General features: G+C 44.2%; 1 protein-coding gene across 1 annotated transcript in view; it reads right to left on the bottom strand.

Annotated features, from left to right (window-relative positions):
- SPSB4 (splA/ryanodine receptor domain and SOCS box containing 4) overlaps nucleotides 1–24,342 on the bottom strand; it is a 90,299-nt gene extending 65,957 nt beyond the window's left edge. Inside the window, exon 1 of the mRNA XM_056359064.1 lies at nucleotides 23,771–24,342. The gene's annotated coding sequence lies outside the window, so the exon portion shown is untranslated. The remainder of the gene's footprint in view (nucleotides 1–23,770) is intronic.
- Between the last annotated feature and the right edge of the window lie 711 nt (nucleotides 24,343–25,053).

Here is a 25,053-nt window from a genome sequence, read left to right as displayed (position 1 = left end):
AGCCATGGAAGGACAAAAGAAGAAAGGTAGTTTCAGGTTTTTGGCAGATTTCTGTAATAGGCAGCTACTACAGCTGGGTATGTTCTTCATGCTACTGGACAGCAGGCTAACCCACGTTTTCTATATTTCAGTATTACGCTGATGAGGAGGATGGGAACACAGTAAGACATACCAAGATGAAAACATGATTTTGAAATGTATTATTTCTGTGCTTCCATAGACAAACGTGATAATTTAGCTGGAAGTGGTCAAAAACACCCATGAAAGAGTTTTTACAGCCTGGATAAATTGAATTCATTCAGATTTTAGAGCTCAGGTAAAACATAAAGGGAAGCCAAGAACCTCTAAAAGTACTGAAGGAATAAAAATTAAGGCAAAGTCCCAAAAAAATGAGTGGATGATTGACATGGGACCAAGTAAAGTATCTACAGCAGCAGACATACTTCTCTCTTCTAGCAAAGTAAGCGCCAGGTCCAGGAATGCTCCTATCTAGCTGAGCAGACCCACTCTGCTCATTTACTGACAGAGCAATGGAGTGTTTCAAGCAGCAGCAAAAGTCACCAAACTCCCAAAAGCCTGAAAAGCCCAGGCGAGAGCTGGTTTTCATAAAGCACAAACCAGCAGACATAGGCATTGCAAAGTCTTGCAACATACATCTTGCAAGACTTCACTTAGTAAGTCACAGGTCTACATTCTTCCTTTTAAAGAACTTCTACCCCAGACATCCTGTCCCACTGCAAAGATCATTTCTGAAAGAAGTAAGCAACATACACTCACAAGGGAAGGAAATAAAAAGAGTAATCTAGGAAAAAAATACCTGTAAAATTTACCATCCAACTATGTTTTAGAAGTGATTGAAGCTCTTACATTACTTACAATGGCCAACACCATGTAAAGTTTTTTCTGTGTGTATTAAATACAGAAATGAAACAACCCCTATGTTACATGAAAGCTTTTTTGCCAAAAAAAGAAAGTTAAAAAAGTTAAAAGTTGATTTGCAAAGCCATGTGACAGTTACTATACAAAAATATTATTTTCTGGTGGCTGGTCCCATATGGGTATATGCTCACACCTGAGCATACAACAACCACCTCTTTACACCTAATTTTAATCTTCAAAAATCAAAATTAAACATAAGCCCCCAAGCCCCTCATATCATGCCTACAGAAGGCTTCAGAACAATCCACAGGAGCTTCCCACAAGATTAGCTTGAACAATCCCCCATCCTTCTTTCCAAACCATGTAAAAGTGATCTGAAAGTTTAATCAGTAATTACGTTAAAGTTGACACTTGCCATTTCCACTACTGCAGAGGCACTCATGGGCTGTTTCAAAGATACTATGGCAAATTTGGCCCACTGAAGCAAGTTCAGTACTTTATTCCACACTAAACCACCCTGGGGGAAATGAAATAATGATGTTAATATACACACAGGGAAATACCAGGGAGTAAACATCATCAGTAAGCAAGCTTTCCTAGAAGAACACGTGCTTGGGATTGGGTTGTTCCTTTTTAAAAGGTGCTTATTTGAGCTTGAAAGGGAGATACGGAAAGGGAAAATGTCAGATGTTCCAAAGGAATCTCGATGATTTCTCTATGAGATTTAGCTCTACATGCCTTTTAAAATGTACTCTTTAAAGCACAAGACAACTGCCACATTCCTGTCAATGCTGAGGGGAGATGGCCGGGGAAGTCCTCGGTGCATCCTCCTGTATCACTTCCTCATCACATGAGGAACTAAACTTGGCACAGACATTTGCCTGGCAAATCACCAATAGATTATAAACACTAAAGTGACTCACTTGGCAAGCCGCAGACATTCCTCCTAATGTGCCCCAAACTGTAACGAATAGGCTGATAATAGATAGACCAGTAATACAGAGGAGTGAAATGCATCATTATAAGTACCTTGATACACACGCCGCTGTGCCTTTGCTCTGGGATGTGCTCAGTAAGTACTTTGGTTTGAAACTGCATCTTACAGTTAGGTCTTTCTTCATACACGGACATTACCATGTCATTTAATTATATAATGTGATGCTTTGCCAAATAGCTTTGTATGGACATAGGACTGAACAATAGTGTAAAAATCTTACAGTTACCAATGCATTCAAGACATGGCAGTTGCTAAGCAGCAGAACAGCTCAAAAGCTACCTTTCATCAAATACTTTCTCCCACCCATCATATTATACTCTCTTGCATCCTAGTTCTGTGTAGCTGGTAGTTATTTCAGCTTCTACTAGAAGGCCAACTATAGCCATACTGATCTCATTCAAGTATCACCAGACTTGAACAAGTAAATAACAACAAAAAAACAAACAAACAAAAAAAAAGGCACCGTTCTTAATCATTTGTACCAGTACAGCAAAAAAAGGTGTAACCCTGTGCTGGCTGCGATCTGATGGCTCTGACTGCTGGTTCTGAGTAGAAGTTGACATGAAAACTTTGTAGGAGGAGGCAGTGAGAGGTTGAAACACATGCCTCCAGCTTGCAATCCATGCAACATTAATGTGAGCGACTCATGCAGAACACCCTCCTGGCAGCTCATAACAGTCCCGTTGGATTCTTGCAGGAGCAGCCTGTCTCAAAGCCAAGATCAGCTATTCCCTTTCCTTGTCTGCATCCTGTCCGTTCACACCAAGCAGATGGCAGAGACCCACACTGAAGCAAGGAATGGCAGAAGCATCACCTTGTCCTTCTCCTCACCAGAAACTGCTGTAGCAGGAATGCAGCTTATCAGGACCCAGCCAATCTCCACTGGCAAACACCCCTCCCTACATCTCTCGTACCATCAGACCCCCAACACAGAAGCCTTGGTCACACACCATTACTGCCAGGATCTCCAGGCAGCCTCTCCCCATACAGCTGCACAACTACTGTGCGTGGGGGGCTGCTGGGAAAGCTGAGTACACGCTCACAAAGGGAAGCAGAGTGACAGATCTGGCAAAGGTACCCCAAACCGGCTCCCTGTCTGCGGGACCGGATGGCTACACCACACAGGAAAAGCTGTGGGTCAACCTGAAAGAACATGTTACTCATTTTGGATTATGTAGTATTCAACCCATTTGCTGAAACAGTTGGATGTAAAACCTTCTTACCATCTCCTCAATTAATAAAACTTGCAAAGCACAGCACCACCATTCAACTGCCGTGACTTTTTGTAATCTTATACTACTTGGAGAAACTTAGATTTCCTTGCCTGTATCCTCTCACTAGGCACACAAATATTCTGAAATTAAAAGAACATGCATTTTCACTGTATAGTTTTGCTTCAAAGGTCTTCCCAAAGCTTTGCACTTCCAGTCATTTCAAACCACTACAGGAATTGGCAAATAAGAAAATATTTCAATCTGGCTTAATATATGACCTCTCCCTTATACCTGTTCAGTGACTACAACTGAAACACTAAATTTCATCAGTTATCCCTGTGATAAAAGATATTTTGTAGAAAACAAAGTAGTATTTTGACAGGAAGAGAACGACCACCACATTAGTACGCTCCTTCAGCAACTAGAAATCTCTGGTTGAGAAGACTGTTAAGCTTTTGTAACCTAAATTATTTCTGTCACACAGTTTCACATTCATGTCACGCTTTGTCAGGGTATGATGATTAGACTACATGTACTGTACAAGAGCAAGCCAGCTTCAAACAGGAGAAGTGTGTCAACGTCGCTCAGCAGTGTCCTCATGCAGACTGCCAAAATATGTAAGGAAATTTTTCACAATAAAAACACAAAATAAACTTACCAGAGAAAGGGTTGCTGGGACATCAGTTTGCTGTAATTAAATAGGGTGCATTTTTTAACAACTCGTAGGTTGACATCAGTAGAATATAACCGCTGATAAAAGAAACATGCTTTCTGCAAGTCAGCTTTCAGAATTCATAGCTGTATTTCCCTCTGGATTATGAGCTAGACATGCAGAAAGCTTGAAAATCACCCATGAGAAATGACACCACATAAACGCAACTCAAAAACTGCAGTAAGAACATGCTAAGGCTTAGGTTAATTCTCCTAAATTGACAGTTACCAAAAAACGTAAGAACCAGTCAGGTGAGTCCCAATCAACAACACTGATTGGTGAAATTGTCTATCAGAAAAAGCAAGGAAGGGGATGCCTCTATCTGCCAGCATTTCTAACTTTCCCACAGCAGTTCCCGCCTTTTGCTATTGACCCTTGTTGGGTTTCTTCCTTCCTGCAGCCAGACTTCACTGCCACCTCCTCTGCTGACCTGGGCTTTTCACCAGCAAGCAAGGGCTCCTGAACTCTTAACAGAATTGCAACGGGAAGCTCTGAATCAAAGCATCTTCTCCACGGGCACCAAACCAGTTTTTTTTCCCCAGATATCTGAACAGAACCAGTACCCTAAGTGTTTGAGTACTTTAAATTTAACCCTAGTCCTATCATCTCTATAGGAGCATTAGAAAGAAGAAAAACAGCAGCTCTGCTGAGCTGGGCAAGTTGATGAAGAAGGGTTTAGAAGTTCAGGAACAAGGCCTTTTACCTTCACCCAGACAAAGGCATGAAGCCCAATATCTATCAACTGCGTTCCCAGTGTGCAAGCAGCTGCATAACCACGACAGCACTGTTTTGAGAGTGACAATGAATTAAGCACATTTTTGGCACCCAAAAAAGATTAGCCAGCTTGGATTCAACTATAGATCCTGGTATCTGACACTGTTGATTTACTGCCCATTTTGAACAATGTTGGCTTTCTTTGTCAAATTGGGAATATACAGTAACAATGCAAAAAGCCAAAAATGCTTGGATACCCTGAACTATCCTGTGCTACAGATAAAATGTTATGCTGCATGCACACTGAGCAAATGACATTTAACTGCTGCATTGTTCATCCCACATGTAAGTCATGACTTCTTCAATTCCTGAAAATCCCAAGGACATTCCTCCATAAAGAGTAACTTGTTTTGTAATGTTAAAAAAATGTAATTGTTTCACAATTCAAGATAAGCTTGTTATTAAAATAGACTGTGCATTTAGCTGCTTGGAATTAGAATAATCTGAAATACCACACCATCTGTACCACTAGTTAGAAGCACCTTAGTCATATGATGAAGAATTCAGAAAGAATCTTGCGTAGCTATGAATACAGCAAAATGTGTATTTTTAAATGCTTTCATCCACTGTACTTGGAATTGAGCTGATTTGAGGGTTTGGGCTGGTTTGATGCCTTCCGCCTCTCTGCATGTTTCTGGAATTTGCCTCTCCGGTAATGAAAGTTGGGTTTAGATGCAAACATTTATATTCTGTAGAAATGTGAAAGATGACAATAAACCACTTCAATTCTGTAAACAGGGGGTTTTTTGTTTTTTGGTTTTTGGTTGTTGTTTTTTTTTTTTTTACATATTTACTTTTCAGTTAGAATACAGCAGTGTAATTCAAAAAAACAATATAACAACATAATACAATAAAATTTACTTTTTTTACTACTCTAGTACTTTTTAAAAACAGCAACATTCCTTACTGAAAGGAAACATTCACTTTCTTTTCAGGGTATTTAACAGGAATACCCATGTGATTCCACAATTACCATAAACTTACAGATGTTCAAGCTGCTACATCCCTTCTACCACCCCTTCCTATTCATTTTTCCCTTTTGTCTTGCAGCCACCTGCATTCAAATGGCCTCGAGATGGGTCTGCCTCAGAAAACTAAAGGAAGTGTAGTATTTTATTTTGCCAGGTTATTTTCAGGTGGATAAGCCCTCTGATCTGGGGCATCAGACAGTCATGTAAACACTTGTTCTGGCATAAGGAAAGAGAGGGGAAAAAATAAAAGAAAAGAAAGCTGAAAGAAATATCTATTTAGGCACCAGCCCAAACCCTGGAGTAAATTTCCACAGTTGCTTCAAGTTGCCCTAAGGGGCACAGCTGAACTTGGTATCTAAATTCAGTCGTCAGGAGCTTCTGCTTACATCTTCCTCACCCTTCTGGCACAAAATCAATTCATCTTTCACCCTTCTGTTACAGTGAATACCTTCCTGTCTTTCCCGAATGGCTGACATAGCCATTTTGAACATTCAAGTACCAAGTTTATATTAAAAGAGCAAATCAACACATGAAAAAAGGCTTAACATTAAATTGAGAATTATGTTTTCAACTCCATTTTGGATTTTACAGGATCATTTGCCATTTTACATTTCTACTCAGCTGTGATCATCAAGTACTACCAATAAGTGTCAGACCACATGAGATTTAAAGCCCAAGGAATAATTGTTTTAATATTGTAATTTCTCTCCAGTCATTACTACTTTTCACCAGCCTAACACTTTTTTTTAGACAATTAATTTTACATTTTACCTTTACAGCTTTGTAAAGGATCAATACCCATACAGATTCAATTTCAAAACCAGAACATTCGTTAAACAATGACCTCAGATGCGGCCAAATACTTCTCACAACCATTCTTTTGATGTGATTCCTTTTGCTGTAATGTACAGTAGAGTCGGCTGGCCTTTAAAATAAGTTACAATGCCACAGATGAAAGATAAGACTCCTGGAAAACATCATTCCTCAGTCTAGGCAGCAGCAAATCCCAGGGAATGTGCCAGAGATGATCCCCAAGCAGGAAGGAAGGTCCAAAGATGTTAGAAAGTGACAGTCAGATCAGGGCTCCTTTAGCTTGACACCATTGTTCACCAGAACTTTACTGCAACTGGAGAAACTGTAATAACATGTTCCAGTGAAAATCTGCCCCCTTCGCTCAAGCTTCAGTCTTAGTATATTATGTGCATCAACGTTTTCCAAGCCTGGTGAGTCCTTATACATCATGATGGACCCTAGGTAACAACTGGTTTTCTAGGGGCAGTATCATGATGAGGATGGGCGTAGGGAGGAACACCCACTAATAGCAGCTCTGCAGGCACCTAAAGCATCACAAGGCTGTTGTGGACTTACCAGACTCTACAACAGATGGGCACTGTGAGAGTGGAACTGTCTATACATTTTGCACTGGATGTTTCCAGTGCTTTGCCTCACTATAAATAAGACATTCACTAATGACTTAAAATTTGCAATGCGTCTGGAATGGCCAGGATGCTTTTGCCTTCTTCTTTTGCTTCTAAGTCTTTGTTTAATTCTCATTTGAATTGGCAGCATACAGACAATACCTGTCAGATGCTTTCATGGCCAGTGGGCATGCTCCAGCTGAAGCAGCCCATTAGAGGCAGTTCCTGATCCGACCTGGATGACTTGAGTACTTCCAACAGCACTTCCAAACTCCAGTGACAAAAAACCCCATACTGTGCCTCTGGCCAAACACAACAGACAAGAGTTGAAGACATTCTTCCCCCTACAGCGAGCTGAATAGACTGATGCAGAAGAGATGCCCAAATAGGCTGTCTTGGACAAACCGTGGGTGATCTGCTGTACGGAAGCCACTAACACATGCAGGGCTCAGGCCCATTTCCTCCACTCAGGATTGCACTGGAAGAGGGGGAGGGCAGGGTTGGAGGGAACCCAGCCATTGTACTTGCACAAACATGTAGGAGATTAATCCATGAGAACAAGTTTGATCCTGAACAAAGCATATTCTTTTGTTTTACAGGAAAATAGGCTTACACAATCACACCATCTGCATCCCTCCTAAACCTTCCCCCTTAACTACTTCAGTCAATAGCCATCATCAGACAAATCTGACAGAACAGCAGCGAGAGGCAGCTGGGGAGAGGACGGACATCGTGGAAGTAACCACATGGAAGACCAGGCTGGACCATGAGTTCACATCTCGCCAAGGAACCCAGAAGAGAATGAGCTACCGTCAGAGCTGTAACTGCAGGCAAAGTGTCCTAAAGATTTCTCAGCAAGTCAGCCACAAGACACAAATTCAGGAAGGAATGCTTTGTTAGTCCTGAAGTTTCTAAAGTGTCTGTTTTTAAAGAACAGAAATAAAGTAAACACACTTTACATAAGTTAAGGAAGCATCATCACAAATTCAAATTGTGGAGATGATTTTGTGTTTCCCAGATGAGGCAACACAAATTAAGTTACGTACAGATTTTGAGTGCTAACAAGAAGATAAACCAACTTCCTGTTAAATAAGGAAATAAATGTTTTATCAACAAAAACTCAACACATTTAAGCAACAGCAATGAATTTCATCTGCCTTAAACACATGCCTCTACTAAAACCCATCTATCAGCAGATAACAACTGCCCAGACAAGCGGGGATGATTGAGAAAGCAGTACCATGAAACAAATTGCCTGAGCTCTAAGCAATATAACCGATTTTCCTTTTGCACATAAAAGCTCCCCCATTTTACACAGTAGCATTTTCATTTGTGTTTACTATTAATTTAATATGTAGGGCACATAGTAATGCAGGAGAGAGGCTGCAAAAGGCCGCAGGGCTTTAAGGAGTTAAAGATTTACAGGCAGTTATATCCTCAGATCAAGAGTCTGTGACTTCTCCTGAAGATATGAGACACTTTGGGTCTCAGTAGTGAATCATAGAGCAGTTGGGTTGGCAGGGACCTTAAAGATCATCCATTCCCAGCCCCCCTGCCGTGGGCAGGGACACCTTCCACCAGACCAGGTTGCTCCCAGCCCCATCCAGCCTGGCCTTGGGCACTGCCAGGGATGGGGCACCCACAGCTGCTCTGGGCAGCCTGGGCCAGTGTCTCACCACCCTCACAGGAAAGAATTTCTCCCTAATATCTGATCTAAATCTGCCCTCTTCCAGCCTCCAGCCATTCCCCCTGTCCCGTCACTCCATGCCCTTGTCAGAAGTCCCTCCCCAGCTTTCCTGCAGGCCCCTTTAGGTGCTGGGAGGCTGCCATAAGGTCTCCCCGGAGCCTTCTCTTCTCCAGGCTGAACAGCCCCGACTCTCTCAGCCTGTCTTCCTAGGAGAGCTGCTCCAGCCTCTGACCATCTTCGTGGCCTCCTCTGGACTCGCTCCAACAGGAGCATGTCCTTGTTACGTTGGGAGCCCCAGAGCTGAAGGCAGCACTGCAGGGGGGTCTCACGAGAGCAGAGCAGAGGCGGAGAATCCCCTCCCTCGACCTGATGCTTGCCCAGGATACAGTTGGCTTTCTGGGCGGTGAATGCCCATTGCCAGGTCATGCTGAGCTTCTCGTCAGCCAGCACCCCCACGTCCTTGTCCTCAGGGCTGCTCTCAGTCCGTTCTCTGCCCAGCCTGTGTCTGTGCTTGGGATTGCCCTGACCCGTGTGCAGGACCTTGAACTTGGCTTTGTTGAACTTCATTAGGTTCGCCCAGGTCCACCTCTCAAGCCTGTCAAGCTCCCTCTGGAAGGCATCCCTTCCCTCCAGCGTGCCAACTGCACCACACAGCTTGATGTCCTCATCAAACTTGCTAAGGGTGCGCTCAATCCCAACGACCGTGCCAATGACAAAGATGTCCCGATACCAACCCCTGAGGAGCACCACTCTTCACTGGTCTCCACTTGGTCATCAAGCCACTGACTGCAACTGTCTGAGAGTGACCATCCAGCCAATTCCTTATCCACTGAGTGGTCCATCCCTCAAATCCATGTCTCTGCAGTTCAGAGACAAGGATGTCACACAGGACAGCATAAAAGGCTCTGCACAAGTCCAGGTAGATGACATCAGTTGCTCTTACCTTAATAACCAATGTTGTAACCCCATCATAGAAGGCCACCAAACTTGTCAGGTACAATTTGACCTTAGTGAAGCCACGTTGGCTGTCACCAATAGCTACCTGGAGTGTTATTTTCTTTCTGGATCTTTCATTGTCCTAGAGCCAGATTAAGCAGAAAGGCTGCCTTTTCAAACAAATACTGCTCTACAGAGAAAAAATACCCCAGACTGTTTCCAGTGTTCAAATCAGAGAGGGCCTCCCACTAGGAAAAGCCATGCTGAAGGAAGCTGCTGCTTTGAGTAGTATTTACATCTCTTTACTACTGCCCTAACAGTGTACATCCTAGAAGAATTTCATTTTACAAATGCCAACAATTTCAGGTATCTTTGACCACAGGGAAGTACTTTAAAGAACATACACTAGACTTCCTAATAGAGGTATGGATAAAAATAAATCAGCTTTGTGCCTACCTCCAGGAGTCTCAACACAGACTATCATCTGTAAACTGAAACGCAAGGCCGATATTTCTCAAAATAACTTCACACTTTAGTTCCCACTGCTAAACAGACTTTCAAAGAGGATTTCCTTTCAAGCAGCAGTTTATTTGTAACAATTATTAACTATATTTCATTCTGTACTGCACTGGGTGAAAGAGGAAAAAAACCTGAAAGTTATTTGGAAGAAAACTGTGCCAGGATGCAAGTGTTGACAGGAATAAAAAGAGATTGGTACTTAATCTCCAGGTGTACTGTCACCAAAATAAAATAACTAGCATCACATTCTGGAAGTCTTACAAAAGCTGTATTAGAATGAGCATACTCTGATTAATCTTTGCACAAAACCTCCATATTTGATATTGGGGGGGGTGGGGGAAATCTTCAAGACATCTTCTAAATTTGCCAGACAAATTCTCCAACACTCAGGCAAGCCCCTGCTTTGCCCTGGAGAATTATATGCTCAGTCTAAATTTGGATCAGCAGCATTATACACAAAAAGAAAGCACATCAGTAAATACAAGCTGAGCTCCATCAACAGTTTTTTGGTTTTTTTTTTTTTAACAAAAAAGTTAGGTTTCAATTCTAGAAAAACAAGTGAAACCCTAGATTGCATTGGGATATACAGACCACCTTGATTTCCCACATAGTAATGAATAAAAGTAACATTTAGAAATGTCTTTAAAAGTAAGGGACTACCTCTAGGAAAAATAATCATTTCCCACTAAGTTATAAACCCCCTAACACACTCAATACAGCCTGCATTCCCAAACAAATACTGTGAAAATTATTCTTTTTTCAACTTTATCAGAGCTTTGCCACATCGTCAAGAACAGCACAGGCAGGGTAGAACTGAGGTGATTAATATGAAGATCCTTCCAGAACCATTTGACATCTAACCAACGTATTCACATGAGCATAAATGCAAATTTGTATTTATCAAGCAAACTATGGTTTACTATTACAAAAGACTTGGAAGTCACATACAAACCAGACCACTCTTTTGAATGTAAAACCATGTTGGATACTGCATGGACACTACAAACTGTTTTGGTTGAGGAAAGCAAGCCCTTTGGCCAACAGGTTCAAAAAAAAAAAAGTATCTAAGATACTAGAAATCCGAGTTGTGCATTTTTATATTTATCATTAACTCTGTTACAATTTACAGAAAAGAGATCAAAAATAGAGATAAGTTTGAAGAAAGTAATTTATGCAGTACAAAAGTTAAATGGAGCGTTAAAATCCTGAAGTTTATTAACACTTCAACCTGAAGAATCTCGCTCACTGACAGAGATCTTCCTCCACAGTGAGGGAAGGAATGAATAACAGGTATTTTCACTTGCCCTGTGTATCATCTTCATCACAGATTTATGGCAAAGGGCTTTCTGTTACAAACCCGGTCTTTCCAGTCTCCCTCTCCTTTTCACCCCTTCTCCTCTTCCCTCCCCTGTATATCCCATTATCAGCTTCTTCAATACTGGGAAACCACACATGTCCTGCTGAAATCATACAGCCTTCCAGATGGACTTAAGCCTGCTCTCATATTAGGACTCAACTGTTCACAAAAAGCTGAAACATCCCCAAAATAATTACAACCAGGCAAGACTGGTTTATAAAAGCTAACCAGCTTTCATTAATCATCACCACAAGATTCTACACCAAACTCACCCCATTGCATAACAGAAGGAAAGGCCTCATTTGTGGGTCCCTGTTGGGTTTCCCCTTCTTCTTAAGAATTAAGGCTTTGACTCTCCCCCACCTTCAGAGCTCTTTTCCATGTGAGCCTTCTTGAACCTGCTCCAGAGGCCTCATCGTTGCAACTAATCACCAGTAGATGCTGCTCCTGTTTTCTCCACAAGCACTGGCCCACTTCAATTCCACTTTGTGCGTATGCCGAGACCACTTGTTTCCAAATTATAAAAGTCAGCTGCAAATATTAGCCAGCCCCCACAGGTGGGATCTGCCTGACTAAATTTAGATTCTATGATGCAGATGAGCTCATCACTGAAATAAGATTAAGGTCAGTAAATGCCCATTTTTGCAATGGACATAAAAGTGAATCTTGTCCAAAATTAGAGGAGAGAAGAGAAAAAAAAAAAGGCAGAAATTAATCTCATACACTTCCAGAACTAAAAGACTGATTTATTTAATGTTCCACTCATAATCAACATAAAGAAAGGGGAGGAAACTGATGCATAGATGAAGACTACTGAAAACACTAATTTTCCCCATTTTTTTTAGTAGCCTTTTAAGACATTTGCCTCCAACCCCACAACACAGGCTTTTAGAGCCAGTGCAGCACACCTGGCACTACTGGAAAGAGAAAAATCATGGAAGCACACTCAACCACCATCTTTCATTAGGTAGCAGACAGCTGTTTCAATCCCAATCTAGAGCCACCAGTAACTATCAAAACATGTCATCACTTTTGATTAACACGGTACAATGAAGGGGAGGACAATAAGTAGAAGTAGTGTCAGGGTCCTCTCTGAAATCCTCAAAAGAAAAAAAAGCCAGTTATAAACACATCTCAATTTCTGAAGCTACTGCATGGATTTAATGACAATCTATGCAAGACATTGCAACTTTATATACTGCAGAAATACAAGTATTTATTCAGAAAATGGTTCAAAATAACCTGTGGCCATGTACCAGTGGAACTGAGGGCATATTCTTACTTGCAGGGCAAGCCAGAACCAGATTGAAAGACCTATAATTTCAAAATCAAAAATTTGTTGGGCCAGCAGCTGAAAACATGAGAGATAAGCTCCAGGCTACTGCAGCACCCAGACGTCAAAAGCCTTTTTGTGCTGCATTAGTTACTAATGGTGGGCTCCCCAGCACCATCAGGGTCTGCGGGATAGAGAAATTGGTTCCATCTGAGGCCACTTTTCTGTGCTCTGAGAGGTATAAGATACTAAAACATAACCACCATCCTTACAGGAAAGGCAGAAGACATCCTCAAGGAATGCAGAGAGATGAACGGGAACCCTGTGCTACCATCCAACTTCCCTAACGTCCCTATCCCTATTCCTTATCTAATGACACACGCCGTGAAGATAAAGCATTTGGGTAGGAAAGGAGATGTACCAGCATACCTGGTGGGGACACTGGTGGTAGTACAATTTAGGAAATTTAATTATATTCCAAAGTGGTCCCCGAGAGCAATTCCCTTGCTTGGGAACCTGTGCCTTAAAATGGCAGTCAGAAGAATACAAGAGCAGCCACTTAACTGGTGGTGTGTAGGAGGAAAAATATTTGTTGAACCATGCAACAGCTGCAACCAACACAAACACCCAAGAGCAATGAGAAAAAGAAGTGCTGTAACTGGAACACAGCAGACAGCGCTCTTGAACAAAAACTCCCATGTATAAACTTCTCAGTCACTGCTTTAGCCGGGCTCTACCATAGATACACCAGCTACCTAGCTCAGCTATCAGAGGAGGGCATTCTGAGCTAACCTTGCACTACAAAACACAGCTCGAAAGCAGAGGAACAGGCAAAGGGAAGAGGGTACACTCTTCTCTGTTGACAAAGGATTCATAGTGATCTAAGTAGCAGGGAACTTTCAATACTATTAAAAAATAAGGCAGTCGGTCTCCATTCAATTGCACTGTGCAGAAATCACTGTGATTTATGACTTCTGCCTAGATCCAACTGCAGAAAGGGGAAAAAGAAAAACAAACACTCCTGCATGTGCCTCCCATACTAAGCAGACACCATCTCATGTCTGTACAAGACAGAGGAGCAACCAAGGCTGCCTGCTTTACACAAGCAAGATATTAAAAGGAATTAATTCCTAAGGCAATGAGAAAATACTTCATGGGAGAACTTCCAATTCACCAATTCTGCTTATTTAAACTAAGCTGCTTAATCAAGTTAATTGAAGGAATTAAGAAAGCACCTGGAGAAGAATATGTTCACCAACCAGTCTCCAGTCACTCCGGATCTGTTTCTTTTTCTGGGCGCAAGTTCCCCTGCTGGCACAGTACAATCTATCACCAGCCATTACGCTGATTACCATCCATTAGTTTTGCTAAGTACAGGCATGAAATTTAAATCTACTTTTGTTATTTATTTATAAGCTATTCACATACTGGATACGAGGTAAGTATATAATGCTTCATGTTAACAAGAGAAGTGTAGCTGATTATTAGAATTACACATTAAAAGTGACCAATGGAAGTAATAATTCTCTTCACAAAAAAATTGTTTACTGAATTTGTGCTTGGTAAGATGGGCAGGACAGAAGCTTACACTCTTTAAAAATACAACCGATTAATATACAGCAGAGGAACAGGTAAGAACCCATGAAAAAGCCCCATAAATATAAAATTCAATTAAAACGTCATTCTAGAAAACATTGAGGAGAGAGTTGGGACTCTTACAAAACAATGACTTTTCTTCCCTGCTATTAGAGGCAGAATGATTAAAATGAAAGACAATCCCCTTTATTTCAAAAGCTAATTGTTACATGTAATAAAAAATTCTTCTTGCACCAGAAGAGACCTAAATACAAGAACTGAATACTACCAAGACCATCAACCCACACAACTTTGCTGTAACACAGTAACCACTTGAATTTTCCCTTACAATTATATTTATACAGCAGACTATCTGGCTCAGCTTTGATTTCAGCATACCACATTTCTTACCACTTAGGAAACCAAATACAGAACAGCTGTGGAAGCAAAACCCACTATAAGCAAATATTCAGATTTAAAAAAAAATGTACAAGCAAAAAGTCCCTTGTGAAGGCCACTTCAGTGGGAACTCTGTGATGAAAGCTGTATTAAAACGTCAGTTATGTCTTGCTGTAAGGATATCCAGAGGAAGCATCCCCCACACATTTTTCACAATGGGTGCAGAGATGCCTGCGTGAGTTAAGCGCTCAAGTTGTCTATACTGCCAGCAGTCCTCCGGAGGAGCTGAGCAGCTTACTACACTCACTACTATGCTTCCTGATTGCTAATTCAGGCATCCAAATTTAGACGCCAGATTTCGGCAGTGGTTTTCCCAGTCTTTCCAACAGCCAAAATGAAAAGAAAAACACTTCTGTATTAATTCAGCATCTTCATCCATTTGCAGAAGCAAACAGGATGTCAGGCCTCCACACACTGGAATAAGGTTACACCAACAATCAATCAATCACAGCAACCTCTAGCTACAGGGAAAGAGAATAAGACCCCCTCTTATCTCCCAAATAATTGTGTAGCAGGCAGCATTCTCACTACTAAGTGAGATTTCTGCACAGCCTTGGAAATAGCTCCCCCAAGTTCCAAACTTTTTACCACAGGGAAAACAAAATCTAAAAATAAAGGGAGTAAAAGGAGAGGGTTGGCTTCTGTATTCATTAAGACATCCTGCTCCAACGTCCTCTATTAGCAGGATGTGGATGGAATACAGCAGTAAGAGCTAAACTCACCAGTCACTCTCGAGTCCCTGGTGTGCTGATACATCTCAGCTTGAATTTTCCTTTGGTATCTTCTTCCAGCAGTTCAACTGTGATGGCCGCCTGGCACGTATCGATTTTTTTCTTCTCTTGCACTATCATTCAACATTGCTAGAAAGAGGTGTATTTGAGTAAAAATAAGCTGTTGATTCTTGTTACAGGGTCTAAGAGTAGGAAATGCAAGCCAATTATCAATGCTGTAGGTGGCTCACTGAGGGAAAAAAAAAAAAAATTGTAAACTGAAAGACCACTGTATCCCTAGACAGGAATTCAAGGCAGCAGTCTCATGGACTTTCTCCCATCCAGCCCACGGCAGCTTACTGAGCCGAGGCAAGGTAAGTTAGCACATCAGTGCTGACTCCTCACAGGAATTTGAGCATCACAGAACTATCCTGCAGCAACTCTGACAGTTTCATTCGTGTACTCTGCCTACGAAGTCTATTTCCACTCCTCATTTCTTTTTTAAATCCTGATGAATACTGAAGCTTACTCCCTTTGACAAACTAATCACCTTTTCTCCAGGTGTGCCTCCAAGAATTTGTGCTGTTGAATGTTCCTCCCCTCCTCCTGCTACATCCACACTTCAGTACATGGCTACCAGGAGAATTATCGCACAGGTGAGCCTCTCCTCCTTCTCTCCACCCACACATTTTGCTTCAAATATCATTAATATGAACATTAAGAAACTTAAGAACCACCAGTACATATTCCAGGTCTCATGCTCATGCTTGTTTAATATATCTTGTTATATTTAAACCTCAAAGGATAAGATACGATACATGTTGTAACAAATCCTTCCTGAGCACATTCCCACATCTTTGGTAGGTGATCACTGCATCTCAGTCTAAACAAGCCGTGAGTGAACTAGGGGTAAGATTCTCTAGACTACTGGAAACGGTTACGTCAGCACTGACCAAAGTACAAAGGAACTTCTTTATGTTATGTTTTAACCGTTTTAAATAATCAGCAGCCTCAATGCATTACTTGCCTTTGAATACAAAAGATGATAGAAAACACACCCTTTTTATCTTGCAACATCAAAACCAAAGGACTATATAAATATTTAGTGAACAATCAGTACACTGAGTTAGAAGTGAGAATATTACAGTAAGCATTAACCAGATGTTAACAGCATCAGAGACTGACAATACCAAAATGCAGGGACACAGTCAATTGCTGGCACACACCAGGTGTAATACTAATATGCAGCAACACAGTCAAAATAGCATCAGGATGGCAATGTTTGCCATCTCTTATACACTTTGATGTGTCATCATCTTTAGTTCAAAGAACTTCTGTCATCTCTGACATGCCTGACAACAGTTTTCAACAACAGGGAAAACAGTATTTTGTGTTGCTTATGCTGCATCAATTTATGAAAGCAAGATGACATAATGTACCTAAACCTCCTTGCAGGGTCATACCCCCAAAATAACCACCTAGCTGCTGTACCCCACAGACAGGGATGCTGCTAAAGCATGAGATGAAACTATCAAAGGTCAGAATTAAATTCATTAATAAACCGTCTCAGGTTTAATGCATGCCCGAAGGGTGTGCTGCTGCTGCATCTTTCCTATGCAAAGGATAAAATAATGGCCCTGCCCAAGCGAACTAGCTGAAGTCCCAAAATATTCCCAAGGCCTGGAAAGAGTTCAGCATGTTCTAGTATCACACCAACATCCTCAAGTCCAAGTAGACTAGTGATAAACCACAGGGAATAGATACTCAATTCTCCATGCAAATATGTTACAGAAATCTGAAAAAATGTCTACAAGTACATCTTTTTACCAGTTAAATAAGCATAAACTTTTAAGATAACCAAACAAATGGAGTAGTTAAAAGTCAATTTTAATAGGCTTTTTTTAACCTCAACTGTCTCAGCTAAAAAAGTAAATAATACAACACAAACAATGCCATAAAGACCAGGTTTCAATCTTAACTCTTAAATCCCCAGATTAGCTACAGTAAATTTTGGGATCATTTTCAACTTGAGACAACAATTCACGTTGATGAAGTTAAACACAGGATACACTACAAAATGTATGTAATGACATCACCGAGCAAGGAATACTAGTATCAACAAATCAATACTTGAACTTTATTTTAAAGCAGCCTTTCACTTCAAAACACTACAATGATTCTACTGCCAAAAGAACATGACAGCCTCTGGTGAGGAACATCGCAGAGCTTATTCTGGAAATGGAGTCCAAGATATTTAACTTGGAAAACAAAAGTTTCAACAGTATCAGTACTGGCCCCCAGACTATTCTGTATGTCCAAGCTACCCTTAAAGCAATTCTCAAAACAAGAAACCTTTTATAATTTAGCTAGTAACTTACAAGAGAGTTAAAGGTCCGAATTCAAAATTCCTTTACCTTACACTTAGTCCAACTATTTCCTTGGCTATAGTTAGGTTTGACTGTCACAGCACATTTTCACTTGTGAACTAATACAGTCCTCATGTGCATTTATTGTTTAATTTTGTGTGGCTTCAACATAAAATTGTTTCTTGAACTAGGAAATAAGCTCAAGATTTTGGAGAATTGGTTCAATGTTCAAAGGCAACAACAGTCAACTTTCTTCCAAGCCATTTTTGTCCTTCCCTCGTAAAACTACTTTTCAGAATATTCTTAAAGAAAAACAAGAAAACCAAATACATAGATCATGACTATGCCTACAATTATGACTTTGGGATCTCTGTAGACAACACATTCTCAGTATGAAATGTATCACTGACATAAATACTTTGTGCAACAAGGTTTTCTTTTAGAATTACAACCTCCAATGTCTAATGAAGAAAAAAAATTGTATCCTTCCACTGGAGGCAATTTGGGTTTGCATTCACTGATGAGAGATGTATGAGAACCAGTTAAAATTAAATGACAATTGAGTACATAAACCTTGCAGCAGTTCTGAAGAATTCCACCTTTTTCCAAGCCTAAAGCTATGCAAGTACTCTTGCATGATTAATGCCCCCTTGCAAGAGCAATTTAACTACGTTGATTTTTAAATGCTCAAGAAACACCATTTTTAACAAAAGCTACTGAATTAAAAAAAAAAAGTGGAAACAGCCTTGCTCAGACAAGTGAACATCGTGGTCTAACCACAGAACAACTGAAAGTCACATGAGGTAGCTGCTGCTGCTAGGTGTAAAAGGAGCTTGAATGATCTCTCGGTACCAGCCTCACTTTCTCCCCCTCACACGGAGCTTTGCTATATTCAGGTACCAAGATGAAAAACTACTGAAGAAATACAACAGCAAAGTGCAAGTCAGCAATCCTTACTGCAGCTGCAAGATAGAGGAGTTCCAGGCTGCCCAGCCCACCCGCTTCTGCAGAAGCTCGGCAGCTGCCCCCACCACTGGGAGGTTTCGGAGACAGAGCTACTGCAGTTCAGACCCTGGTTAGGTCCCAGAGCATGGACCTGGTTCTGCAGGAAGGAAATCCTCATTCCTCTGACAAGACAGCATAAACACAGGCAACGTCTCTCTCTCAAAATCCCTTTGCTACATGTTCTTTAGAAACTGTTAGAATAGAAAGGGACATCCCCATCTAACAGAAGACAAGTGCACACTAGACTTTGGTGATACGGTAAAATAAGAAAGGCAGTAGTAGAACAAGCTTTTGAAAATGCACATATTTAAATCAAGAAAGCAAACTCAACTAAGGAGTCTGCTGTACGGCCCTGAAAGAATTAGTCTGGAATCAGCTCAAAGATGGATTTCATACATTGCTGCGCTTCGTGCTGCACACCAAAGCTTACTTGTCACTTCACCCTTCGACAAATCCTCAAAGATAAAGTTGCTAAGTCACCCACACTCTGCAGTGCAACACAATAAAACTTGTCATCTGACACCAGGCATGAGCAGGATTACTCCCTGATGTTCAACCCAAAGATACAAAAAATAAGCAGAGAGAAGCAAAAAATTATACAAAATACTGCTCAGCATTGCTCTAAGTTCAAATGACTTCGGTATGAACAGACTCAGGTGACAGCTGAGCACCCATGTTTAGCCCAGGTGCCTTGCTCTTACCAAGGGAAAAAACAGATAAACACTCTCCCTCACGTGTTCCTTCCCTATGGCCAAAGTGCAGCAAATTATGTCAAATTTCTGCATTTCAACTGCTACACAAATTAAGAACTGCACTGCACTGGCCTCTGAGGCAAAGGCAACATCCATTAAAAAAAACACACACAAAAAAAATATAAATATACACACACATAAATTTAAATAGGCTAGTACCTGTCACTACTCCATTTTTGGTGGAAAAAGAGCCAAAGGAAGGGAAGTTGCGAGCTCTGCCCAGCACCCCTGATGGGCAGGCCCAGTCTTTAACAGAGCAGAGGCAGCCAAAATAGAGCCATCAGGTTTCAATCAAATATTGCCAGTTAAATTGCAACTGCAGTTCCTAGCTCGAAGTCATGGCACCCTGTGAGCACAGCTCTCTCTTACACAGCGCTGCTCCCAAAAACATAAGCCACATTTTCTTGCTCTCCTCTTTGATGCATTTTTCTATGCTGCCACCAAGGCTACTGAGGCACACTGTTCTCTTTAAGATTTGCTTTAGAAATAAAACTCTTCCGGGCAAGGATTTTTCCCTGATGGGTTGTGAATGCTACAGATTATACTGTCAGCTTTCCAAATACAAAAAAAAAAAAAAAAAACACACCACCAAAAACCCCAAAGCCAATTTTATCACCATACAATCTGAAGGACTGTGGGCTGTGAAGCAGTACAAGCAGCTGAGGCAAAACGAAGGCATTTCCTGACATCATACCAGACATCACCTTACAGCTACATTCAGATAGCATACACCATTACAAATACTGGCCAGAGCACAGGTCAAGTACACAGCTGTCTTCAAGCAACAGTAGCTTGGATAGTGTAATAAAACAGCCTTTCAAAGAACAACAGTTGATTGTTCATTATCAGTAAACTCTGGATTCAGCTCTTTCAGAGTGGCAAGCTATATTTTATTTGCAGGACATGGTCTACCGGCCAAGTTAGTGACCCACACGTACCTTTTCAAAGCAAAAAGCAAATAAGCAAAATGCCCCAAACAACCCACCCCCACAAATGACCTGAGGATAAGCTGAATATAGTTAAAGAAGTCTGAAGACATAAACTACTCTCCCAAGAAGCGCGTGATGCATTAACATCTTATCCTGCAGCACAATCGTACATCAGCTAACAGAGTCTTCAGCTGCCTAAATTGCACGTTACAAAGACAGCTTAAAGCCGCCCCTGAAGGATGTGTGTGCTGCAGGGAGTGACGCAGATTCACTAGCATGTACACGATCCCATGAAAAATACGTGTGGGTGAGGCAGTTATCTGGTCTTGCAAGTTTCAATCCACAGCACATGTTTATTTTCAAACAGTTAAGACTGACAACACTAACTTCCAGAATTATTAGCAAATATATAGCTACGCATAGCCACCTTACATTGAGTTTTGACTTCAAAAAATTGGTTAACTGTTCAATGGGCAGCCTTAAGCATTGCCTTCATCACAGTAAATGGATCTGTGCTGGTTTACCAAATGCTTCCAAGTCCCCAGGACAACATACATGGCCTATATCTTCACTAGCCTCAAGTTACCTACTGGACTAAGGTAGCTCAGCCAGACAATGCTCAGTTAGTGGCACCCATCTGAACAGAGTTCTGACAGCATGGAGCCCTTCGCTGCTCAAGCCACCAGCCCAGGTTCACTTCCTAGATAGTGTCAGCAAGGTAGGCACCCCCATGCTACCAGGCACCACTCCTCACTTCTACCAGTCTTGCCTTGGCCTTCAGCCAGGATTTATGTAGCCCAGCAACATTTACATCAAACCTCTATCCTGGGAAACCTGCTAAAAAGAAAATACATCTAGGTTTCCTTTACAACGATATTCTATTAAGAAGAGGAGTGCATTTGTCCTCACTAACTGAGGGAGGAGATGGAAGCAAGTATCAAGGCTGCTCTGCATTACCATTATTCAGGCTGGGATTTACTATGCCTGGAAGCACTCTGAAAGCCTCAAATTTACACTGAGGTGATGTTGCCCCAGCAAAAAAAGAACACAGTAAAGGATGTCAGTGCAGCAGTAGTGCACAGCCAAGCAGGCTAAAAAGAGAAGACAGCTAAGATGCAGCATGGCTTACAGAACCTGAATCTGGTAAAGGCATCCCTCTTTCTGCCTCCCCCTTCCTAGCCAAGAAGAATTACAGGGATGGGACAGCTGAGTATCTAACATGATGTTGCTAATCACTTTAGCCAAGTATTTTTAACAATTAACATCTCTGAAAACTATGCTCTGCTTTCCTCCTTGATTGCTGTCACTATGCCTGAAATGTATAGGCAAAACAGCTGCCCAAAGGAAAAGCCTCCAGCTGTCTTGATGTAAAAAAGCCAGCTCAAAGTAACCATCACACAGAGTCCTGCAACACGGCACGGAGTGCCACTGTGAAAATCACTCTGCTTCCCCACAAAGAGGACAGTGACCTATACACAGAAGAGGGGCAAACAGTGACTGAAGGAAAACGAGACAAAAATAGCTTGCTCAACCTTTCTTGGTACATGGAAAATCCATTACCGAAGTTTACACAGCAACAATGAAGCCTGACAAGTTAACGAGCTGCTGCTTGCAGAGTCGCAGGAGAGATGGCCCATCAGTCAGAAATACCTATGCTGCACAAACGTGAGTCATAAAGATGACTATAATTTGGTCAAACCAAAAATCGGAAGTTCAGGTTCTTTACAGAAGCACGATATTCAATTAGTACTTCACTATGGGTTTTTATGCTTCTAGGAAAACAACCCAGATATCTCACAGGACTGAAAAGCTCCTTGCAAAAAGGTGGTAGTGCTTTATTACTCCCAAAGCCTGTCGAACAGCAAGCCTGGTGTTTCAAAGCTGGCTGAGGTGACATTTGCAAGGGCAGGCAGAAGGCTGGGAGGACGGCGGTGGGACGGTGCTGGTGGGAGCACAGGGCGCCCAGCCTCGCAGCGCCCGTTCGTGCTCCCAGAGCAACACCACCATGGGGGCCTCCGCAAGGCACCGGGCGGCGAAGTTTCACCATCCTTGTGACACTGGGCCTCCCTTCGGCCCTGGCAGGGACACTGAGGCACAGGACGGTCACCCAAGGACATCCAGAGGCAGCGGCAAGACACCGAGGCGGATAGCTACCGAGAAAACCAGACGTCCATACCAAGGCCGGTCATAAAACTTCCGCTTGTTGTTACGAGGCCGCACGGTATCTGGCACTGCTGTCAGCAGCACCAGATTGTCTACCGGCAATTTGATATTCGCGTCCCTGACAGGCTCCTTTCGTTACAGAAACAACATTAAAGATGTAGCATCCTTTGGGAGACGCTGCACAGGCCGGGCCGCCTCAGCCACAAGCCCGGAGGCAGCTCCGCGGGGCCGGCTCCCCGCGGCGGACGAGCTCTCCCGAGGCGGAGCCGGGGCGGGGGGGGGCTGGCGCCGGGAGGGCAGCAGAGCTCCGCGAAACCACCCGCACGGCCCCGCCACCGGGGAGGCAATGTGGCGGGCCACCTCCCCGCACAGGACGCTTTACCCCCCCGTAGCGGCCCGGCCGCCAAGCCCCCGGCACGGAGGAACAGCAGCGCGGGGCCGCCACACCGGCCGCTCCCCTCAGCCGGGCGCGGGACGCCGGGGCAGCGCTCCCGCCCCGCCCGGCACAGCGCGGCCCGGCGGCAGCGAGCCCGGCTGCGGGGCTTCGGAAGTAACGTGAGGGCTAATTCGGTCAATACCTTTCTTTGTTGCAGCTCAAGGCTCGCATGTAAATTCCGGCGGGACTTGACAAAGGTTCTGCCTGCCTCCCACCCTCGCTGGGAAGAGAGTTTAGTATCGCAGATCCCGTCTGAACAGTGGGCCGGGGGTCTCGGCTTTTAGTGCCCGGAAGAGCACCGAGCACCCGCTGCGAAATACTGACTAGCTTGTGGCAATCGTCGGGTGCGAGGCTTTGCTTTCACCAGCGCAAAGTCAAACAAACTCGGTTCGTAAGAAACGCAAGCCCCTAGCTATTTAACATCTAGAAATAACGCTCTTCCGTAGCTCAGAAAACTAAATTTTCGACTGTAACACATCTCGCTATAGAACAGAAAACGGTTTAGAAGTGCATTTCTTTCAACGCCAGCTTGGAAACCGGCACTATTTAAAACAGCAACAAACCCGAACTCGCCTCTCCACATTGTGCAACAGACCAGGATTCCCACGAACAGAAGCGCCCACCCACCGCAAACTTACCATAAGCCCCCTCGAAGCGCCTCTACCGATCCGTTACGCGAGCAGAAGGGGAAGCCAGGGGGAGCGAGGCGAACGGCGAGCGCACACCCCGGGCAGCCCGGCCGCCGCGGCTCGCCCGGTGCCCCCTGCGCTGCCCCGCCGCAGGCCGATCCCCGCCGCCGCCTCCCAGCGACTGCCGCCGCGCCAGGGCGAGCCGCGGCCCCGGGGAGGCGGGGGGGAGCCGGGAGGCGCCGCGGCCCGGCACCGAGGCGGGCGCCGCGCCCGGGGGGTGGGGGTTCGGGCGGCTCCGGGGCTCGGGGCGGCGCAGTCCCGCTCCGCTCCGCTGGGCCGGGCCGCCCGGGAGCCCCGCCCGGCGCCCGGTGCCGGCGCTGAGGCGGCCTGTGGCGGCTACCGGGCTTTGTGCGCGCTGCCTCCCCCTGGGCCGCCCGCCGCCGCCTCATGCGAGAGCCGGCGCAGCGGGGGAGCGCGGCCAGCGCCGTACCCCCTCGCGAAAGCCGATCCCGCTGATCTCATCACCGCGGGTTACTAATCCAATGACCGGGAATTAACAACAGATGGCGACGCCCCTTCCCCCCGCCCCGGCCCGGCCCCCCCCGGGCGCAGAGCGGCACATGGGCCGGGCCGCCACGGGACCCCGACCTGCTCCCCCACGCGTGGAACACGCCCTCGGGCACCCGAGAACTTTCCTCCGGCGGCACGGCCCGGGGGGGCGGCCGGGGGGGCTGGCGGCTCCCCCGGAGAAGGCCCCCCCGACCGGCCGCCTCCCGCCTGCCTGGCTGAAGGGGAAGCGGCGGGACCAGGCCGGGCGCGCTGCCAGCCGGGCTGCTCCCGCCGTGCGATGGGGCAGCGGAGCGGGGCAGGGCCGCACCCCCAGCCGGCCCCGGGGTTCGGGGCAGCGGAGCCCAGGCAGGGCCGCACCGGGGCGAGGGGCAGCCGGCGGGGGGCGCCGGCACGGCCAGACGGCTGCGGGCCGCGGACACGCAGGGGAAGCTCCGATCACGCTTTCGTACGCCAAACCCAAACCCACGCTCCTAGGTGAGCTTCCAGCCTCCTAGGGGGCCACGGGCAAGGCAAGTCCTGTCAAACCAGCCCAGGTTACAAAGCAAGAGGTGCGCGTTTCCCTTGTTAGCATCAGTAAATACCAACCCGAAAGTCTGTTTTTTAATCCTGATAATCTCTGGCTCTAAATCCCCACCAGCAGGAACAGCAGCATGGGTTTACAGAGATGCTGCGCTTTCCCTCTCACGCAGTGCTCGGGAGACATCAGGTGCCGCTTCCCCTCG

Source organism: Falco biarmicus, chromosome 13 (assembly GCF_023638135.1).
Source record: "Falco biarmicus isolate bFalBia1 chromosome 13, bFalBia1.pri, whole genome shotgun sequence".
NCBI lineage: Eukaryota > Metazoa > Chordata > Aves > Falconiformes > Falconidae > Falco > Falco biarmicus.
This window is presented reverse-complemented; position numbering and strand designations above follow the sequence as displayed.